Source organism: Falco punctatus (assembly GCF_963210335.1).
Source record: "Falco punctatus genome assembly, chromosome: 9".
Lineage (NCBI taxonomy): Eukaryota > Metazoa > Chordata > Aves > Falconiformes > Falconidae > Falco > Falco punctatus.
Genome location: NC_137589.1, coordinates 29,868,288 through 29,876,318, shown reverse-complemented (window position 1 = coordinate 29,876,318; position 8,031 = coordinate 29,868,288). Strand labels below are relative to the sequence as shown.

General features: G+C 44.6%; 1 protein-coding gene across 7 annotated transcripts in view; it reads left to right on the top strand.

The window, feature by feature from the left end:
• The first annotated feature begins 32 nt into the window (after positions 1–32).
• The window catches only part of LOC308070091 (uncharacterized protein C10orf95 homolog), a 31,670-nt gene continuing 23,671 nt past the window's right edge, over positions 33–8,031 (top strand). For 4 of the 7 annotated variants that reach the window (XR_013930620.1, XR_013930621.1, XR_013930622.1 and 1 more), the window contains exon 1: positions 2,687–3,069. The gene's annotated coding sequence lies outside the window, so the exon portion shown is untranslated. Of the gene's footprint in view, positions 168–2,685; positions 4,571–4,786; positions 6,660–8,031 lie in introns of those variants that run through there. The other 3 variants (XM_080403486.1, XM_080403485.1, XM_080403487.1) reach the window with 3 other exon arrangements.

The window sequence follows — 8,031 nt, the reverse complement described above, 5'->3', positions numbered from 1 at the left end:
TAGTTTAGCTACTAAGTAGAACAGAACCTGTCTGAAACCAAGACATGAGCCCAGAGTGCTGAAACAGAGCCAGAAGAAGGTCATGAAAAGGAGAAGAGAATAAAGAAGATGAAGATGTCCCAAATAACCACCAGAGGACCTCCGACCCGTTAGGCCACACATGCATAGTAAGAGTGTAGATACAATAAGTAGTTCATGGAACTGTAATGCATATGCTAATAGTTTCTCAGAAATGTCATTAATATGTATAGATTTGTCACATAAAGATAAACAGTGAACAAAGCTGATGTGCACAGTGGACAGAACTTATCCCCTGTGCATCCAGCACTGAAAATAAAAAATGGCTGCATTCTAACACTCTTAACTGGGTACTAGAGAGTTTTGTCTCTCATTTTTTGGTATCAGTACTACCTCCTCATGTTTTTGTGTATTAGACTTACTAATGGCTTCCTACATTGGTCATTTTTATAAGTCCATAGAACAGGTTTTATAATTAAAGAGTGATTTGTAGGTATTTAACATCAGCAATTGAAATCACCTGCAGCAGAGCAAAGCACTAAGCATCCCTAAGGAGTGTGCTCTGCTGCAGCAGCTGTGCTGAGCAATGATGAACTGACCTTGCAGATCCTGTCACCCTTTTTAAAACTGGGTGGGGATTTGTATCTGTAAAGGCCTGTAACAGTGCAGGTGTTTACAATAAGGTAATGCTGATGGGAGCCATTTGTATGGCTTCTTAAGTACGACCTACTGAATGAGCAACAAATACTAGCTTTGCTGTTGATAGCTGAGTATAAGCAAGGAGTTTACAGGACTAAAACAAAGAAGCAGTAGGGTTTGTTTCTAAAGTAATCTGTGGTGGGTTACTTTAAAGTTTACAGGTTTTCTTTAAGTGTTAAAAACATTTTGCTGCTTTGAGAAAGAGCCTGAAATTCTGGTGAGTGTTTTTGAGGTTTTTCTGGGCTGGCTTCACATGCTGGCTTTAGCTGTTCTTTTACCTGTGCCTTTCATCCTTGCGATGCCTGAGTCTTTACGTTAAAGTTCTATTTTTTCTCTATAAGGCAATCTGACTAGCTAAGACATGGACCTTTTACTAGCTTTAGTATTCTTGTCTGTAGGCAGTTGGACTTAAAGTTCCCTGTTTGAACATGCAATGTAATTGCTGAAAGAATGAGCTGCCTGTTGTTTTTCTTGACTACAAGGGCATATTCAGACAGGTAACTGCAGCCCTGGCTACTACAGGAAAGCCTCTGCAAGGTGTAATTTGGTATCTTAGTGCATCTCCTAGCTCTGCTGATGTCACCAAGATACATCGGTGAAAAGAAACTGTAGAAAGCGTGTTACCTTCTTAAGATCGTGTTGTGTATCCTATTCCTTCTTACTCCTCAGTTAAGTGAAGGCATCATCTTCATTGGCTTTCCCTGTGATGTGAGTACATGCACACCAAACAAATGTCTGTTTTCTGCACTTATGACTAAAGACTGGTTATGCTGTAATGTTTTACTAGCTACACTAGCAAAGCAATACTAGTGCTAGCTTAAATGTTTGTAGTAGCAATGTATAACTGAGGTATTTTGCACTCTGCTTGGCTTTTTGAAAACACCAGTACTTAAATCCCTCTGGAGGTGGTGTCTTCTTCACCCTGGCATATCTGCTGTTTTATGTAATAGATGTGAGTCCACGTATAGCATGCTGATTCATGTCAGCTCTAGCCTGTAACTTTTTCCTAGAATCATCTGTTTGTGAGAGATACTAATGTAAATTGTTATTGTTGTGTGATGATAGGTTTTAAACTCTTTAGTTCAGAAAAAAATGGCATAGAAAGGCTTCTCTGAGTGATTGTGTTCTTGGAAATACAAGATTGCCTTTTGAGTCCCATTTAAAAAGAAAAATCAATAGCGTTATTTGTGAGCTATGTTCTGTATTGTCTAAAGACCATAACAGAAGGTAGTTCTATTTTTTTTAACTTATTACAGAGTTATAGATCAGCAGATGCTGCATCTGTTTGCCGTGAGGGACGCAACAAGAGCGGTATTTCCATGGGTAATTCTAGCTCAGATGGTTGAACTTAAGCTAGAAATAATGTGTATTGCTGTTATATCAGAAAACATTCCTTTTATGCTAAAGGAATGATATATAATATAACCCCAAAGTCGGGATAATCTCTTTCCCACCCTGTCACACTGTTTGGGGTGTTTATCCCATGGGAAGTGCATAAGAAACTATGCCTTCCTCGCTTCTAAACATGCATCCTTGTTGCAGGATGCACCGGAATGGGACACAAGTGTATTTTAAACGCAAGTAGTTAAAATGCAAATGTTTGCTGTGGCATTGGATGCTAGTGTGTGTCAACAGAGCAAACCCACTGTGGGCATGAAGTTTCTCTGGAGAACCAGGCTATGTAACCAGCTAAGGCCTTTGCAGAACACCAGGAGACTCTCCCGAGAGCACTTCAAGGGCAAAGACTTCTATTCAAGCAGTTGAAGAGAGTGGGATGCTGTGAAAGCACAAAAACAGCGTGCAAAACGTGTTGCTCTGCCATGTGCAAACTTGTACAAGATAAGAAAGTGCCTGTATGTAACTAGAGCTAGGCAGAGGAATCAAGGCTAAAGTAGAATGTTTTGTCTTGGAGTGTGTGAAGTAAGCAGTGTATAACCAGGAGGAAACAGATAACTACAGGGTGTCTGAAGCAGCTCTTGCAGGGTAGAACCTTGCAAGGCTATCCACACCATAGCAGTAGTAACAGGTAAGGCAGAGATTGCCTAGGTAATGGTATCAGAAACACCAGACTTGGTTATGGATGTAGCAAAACTGAGACCAATAGGGAAGAAGTAATTAGGGGTGGATTGTCTATTTGGGAGGAGACTGGAGGAAGGGAGGCATGAGCATGGCAAAAAAAAAAGTGCATCTTGAAATGAAAGAGTAAGATAGGAAATGAGACGAAAGAATGAAAGTGGGAGCAGCTGACTGCAGGAGTGCAGACATCCACTGATGGTAGTGAAGCCTGAGGACCCGGATCCACTGGGATGCTGGAAAGACGCTCTGTAGACAACCTGCTGGACTCTCCATCAGGTCTGTGTTGGAAAGACTTGGTGTGGGAGGGCAGAGCAAAGAGGAATGTACTTGCACCCTAGTATTAAGTGGTATGGGAGGGAAAGGTGACACACCTGTAACGCAGTAGCAGTTTTGTGTGGTTCATAAGACTTGATTAGTAGCTTCATAGTCGTGCACAAAATGATACAAATAATGATGAGATACTAGTGGTGTGTTAATGAAGTTATTGATCATTCAGTTGACCTATTGGTGTGATTGATAAGTTAGTCTGTGTCAGTTGTCTCAAGACTGCAATCTGAAGGGGAACAGCTGGGTGGGGGAAGTGACAGCTGGGGGCTGGTCTGGGATCTCCTATTTGGAAGCTTGAGCTAACTGATACTGAGATTTCTTTAAAGAGTGTGTGTGGATAGCGGTGATGGATATCAGATGAACTGTTAAGTGAGAGTAGGAGTGGGTCTGGTTGTGCAGGCTGTGTTTAAACACGGAGGGGGATCCTTGGGACTCTAAATGCTATGAAGTGCAGATTAAAATATGCTTGATTAAGGAAAAATAGCGCCTGGGTGTAGAGCTATGTCTGGAAAAGGGTTTGTATGAGGAAAAAGGTGGTGGCTGTTTGTATGAGGAAAAAGGGCTGACGGGGATCCTGAGACGTGGGGCACAGATTTGAACCTCTGGTGAGGTTCTGATGTGAAGGGTGCCTACAGCGGTTGCTAGGAAGAAAACACTGATGGTGGGAGCTTTAATACAGCAGAAGTTAGGCCATGCTGAAAGGGGGGCATATCGAGGAAGGAGAAAGCTTGGAGCGTGTCCAAAATCTAGACTCTGGTGCAGCAGACAGGGAGAGGCTGAAGGGGTGACAGTGTCAGAATTACCTTGGCAAGAGGCAGGGGTGGCTTCCAAAGACTTTCCTGCTGATGCAGTGTCCCTGTGGTGACACTCACCATGTTTTATTCTTGGCAATGCAGCTGTTTCAGACCTGCAGTGTTATCCAGCAGCTGCAGTGAGAATAGGAGTGGCTGCTCCAAACCTCTCTGTCAGCACTGAGTTGTATTTTGACCACTATTTGAACAATTATGCAAGGGGGTGGTTTTTAGATCATCAGAGTCAAGTAAAGACTTGCTTTGCAATGGCTAGGGCTTTTCCTGGTGTTTTGACCTCATACAGAGTCTGGGCTTTGCACAGACTTCAGAAATAAATGCCAGACCCATGCTAGATTTCAGCACTTTCTGGGAATGCTGCTTTGAATAGCTGAAACAGATATACTCCCTCTTCAGAGGGCCTATATAAGGGGTGACTGACTAATAAGCATTAACTGCTACTTCTGCATTTACCAGTGCCAGATGGAGCTCTTTTCTTCATGATGCACTAGTAACAGTAGAGTTCAGAGGGAGAAGGATGAGGACTGGAGTCTTCTGGCTTAAACTAAATCCTTCCTCTTGGCTGAGCTGAAGGGGTTGTTCATGGTGCAAGAGCCAGGAGTAATTCTGAGCCCACCTCTTGGAGGGGAGCATCAAGTGCGGTACGTTTTGTATGAATGTCCTCTCATCAAGGTGGCAGCTTGTTCTTCCCGTGGGGAGGGAGTTGGTGTGTCTGAGGTCCTCTAGGCTGGCCATCCCAAAAGGAACTCTGATATCAGCTGTGCTCATGGTATCTTTTCACTTGGCTTAAGCAGCTGTAAGAATTTGGACAGTGAAGTAGCTGCTGATGGAAAGGTCCCTTCTGTGGTGTGGGAGGAAGAAGGGTCAAATCCCCAGCGTTTCTCACAAAGCTAAATTTTTTGTTAGACAGCTTCAGAGATTAGTGGGTGAAGGAACTGGCCCAGTCTAGAAACTTGTCCTGCTGCCAAGGTGAGGGTGTGACCACTTAGCTGCTGCTTCTGTCCAGCTCTGCACCCCAGGGGCAAGTAGGGTGGCCCACAGCCATCTCCATCTGTCTGCTGCCCTGTGCTGCTGCTTTCTTTGATTCCATCAAAATTGCTTTTGTATTTACCTTTTACTAAAAACATACAAAACTATCTGGGTTGGTGGAGTTTTCCTGTTCCTACTAATCTCTCTCTCAAACCCTTTCCACCTTGTAGCTTTACCACTCTATGGAGAGCCATTAAGCTTTCATTCAAAGTACCCTTCTCTGCAAAGCTCTTTTCTTTCTCATGGCTATTTTCAAGGAGCTTTCAGTATGGGTTATCTTCCTTTATACTGCTAGACAGCACAAGGGAGCATGGCAAATAGCCTCACCCCTTTCTGAGAAGCAGAGGCTGCATACTCTGCCTCACCAAACTTTCAGTCTAGAGGGACCTAATAGAGGATCAGTGTAAGGAGACACTGGTATGTAATAGCTGTCCAGCTCCCAGTACGCAGTGCCAGCTCTGCCTGTAGGAAGCAGGTAATGGCGCTCCATGCACTATGGCTTTACAGAAAACTAATTGCATACAGAAATCGGTGACCATGGTGACACTCGGGGCTCAAGACTGAAGCAGAAATGCTCCTCCTGAGCTGGCCTGCTGTGGGAGCTGGTAGGGTGCTGCCCTCAATCACACTGTGCTCTGTGCTGCTGGAGGAGTCACAGGGGTGCAGTGGGTGAGCAGCAGTGGGGCAGAAATGGCCCCACTTCACCTCAGCCCACCACACAGCACTTTCTCCTTTTTTTTTTTTTTTTTTTTTTTTTTTTTTTTAGATGCCATGAGAGCTTGTCTCTTCCAAGAAGTCAGGCCTCCCCTGAGGTTGTAGTGGGCTTTGCCCAGCAAATGGGAGGCTGGACCCATTCTCTGCAGTCCTGGTCTGTCTTGCTGAGATTTGGCTACTGCCTTGTGGCACCTTGTACTAGGCATAATGTAGTAACCTCTTGTGGAAGTACTTAACACTCCTTGACTCCTTGGAGTGCTTTGCTAGGACAGTGTGGGTTTGCTCTCTTCTTGGAGAGTACAGCAAAAATCCATGCTGCTGTATTATCTTGGGGGTGTAGAGGTGGGTGAAAAATCCAAAAGTGCTTCCATGATTAAGAATCTGCTCCCCTAGATAAAAATTAAGGCCTGAAAGGATCCAGCTTGTAATGAGCTATTGCACTTTCCTTGAATTCCTGTGTTGTTGCCAGGCTCATCTGGCTGAGAGAAAGCATCCCCTTAAGGAAGTCAGCCAAGTGCCACTGTCCTAAGGATCAGTACTGGTGGCAGAGGATCAAAGCTATTGTGTTGTACAGCTCTCCCACCTCCCCAAGAAGCATAAGCATGTGGGACTCTTGACAACAGAGCTGTGAAAGACAAACCTTAGCTTGATGAGTATGTTCTGTTTTAACCTCTCTCTTCCAGAAGAGTCCTTGAAGTTTTGGTTTTTTCCAAGGGAGGACCTTGCCAAGGTCTTGTCAGATGGCAACAGTTTTGCAGTATCTGTTCAAAATGGGGAGACTAACTGGAAATAACTCATGACTTCTTCATCCCCTTGTTTAGGGGAAAATACTGCTTTTGCAGTATTCATCCCTGTCTGTCTGGGAGTTGCTACAGAGCAATGGCAACAGACCTGTGGTTTTTGTGGGGTGGGGAGAAGAACAGGGCAGGAAGAAAGCCAGAAAGAAGAGTCTGAGAGTTTGGGTGCTGGAACAGTGGAGAGGAAAAGGTAACTTAACAGGATCTCCCCATTCTCTTTGTTTGGGAGCTGATCACAGGGCAATGGCATGAGGCAAGAATAGTCTTGGCAATCTATTTTACTCTAAGTCTCAACCATGTTCTTTCCTGTGGGTTCAATGTCTCTGCAGTTGTGTTGGCTTTCAGTATGCTGGAACTGTTGGTCTTGGTGAAACAGAGATAGGTATGTCTGGCTACCTATCCAGACATATCAGAAATACTTGCACGACTTTTGCATGTTGGATACTGTGGTACATCTTGTATGTTGGTCTGTGCCCATGCTACAGTCAGGCTTGTTTTAAAATCTCTCGTAGAGTATGTGCAGTCTGGCGTAGACTTGAATATTCACACTTTGCTCTGTTTTCTGCAGCTCACAGTGGTTTTTGTGCTCCATGAGTAGCTGAACAGAAAGCTCCCCAAATGCTAAGCTAGCCTGTGTGACAGTAAAGCTCCACGTATCTGAGACATGTGCAGCAAAACCATGTTCTTCTGTAATGCTGGCAAGTTGATTTCTGCTGCTTTAGATGCTAGAAAAGCCCTACCAGCCTTGGGCATTTCTGTATTAACTAGTGGTGGATTCATCACCTGTAGTAACTGCATAATAGCAGTGAAACAGGATCTTTTCTATACTTGAGCTGTCAAGTGTACTCTCTGGTTTTGTATTGCAAACATTGCTTGATTGCTCCATAGCAACTCTGTCTGGGTCATCTGGTGCTGTATCAAGTATTTTTGGAGCTGTGGTGTCAGTCTCCTTGACCTGCACCAAGATGTGTGAGGAGAGAAGCCCTGCCAGATGGCTGGGCAGTAGGCGAGGGAATTGCTGGAGTAGGCTCTGGCAAGCCTCAGAAGAGTCTGAGGTATCATGTTCTCACCAAGCAGAGATGACTGTCTCATTTCAGCTGGCTGTGACCTTCTTAGGAGCTTTTTTCTTTTTTTTTTTTTTTTTAACCCTTTTTCAGCAAGGTCAAAACTGCTGGAAAGGCTTGAAGGGAGAGGCTGGCTTGTTTCTTGCTGTGGCCTTTCTTACTGGGTTGGTTGCTTGGAGCTGTAGTTGCCAGCTGGGAGCAACCAGGCCCTGGCTAGGGTGGCTTGGCTCTCAGGCACAGCATGGTGGCTACACACCCACTCTTTCAGTCTGTGCCACCAACAAGCTGGTGTATATTGATGATTGTCAGTGGATCTCAGGACCAGGGAGGCATTTAGGAGAGCTCAGCTCAAGCTTTAAGGACTGTTTTGCCCTTTTCTGTTCAGGACATCCAGGTGCCAAGCAACAGATGAGGTGATTTTTCCCACGTGACATAGTAGAGCTTGAAACTGGAGCAAGGGAAGAAAGTGGGTGTTAGCCTGAAGAGACAGGTCAGCCA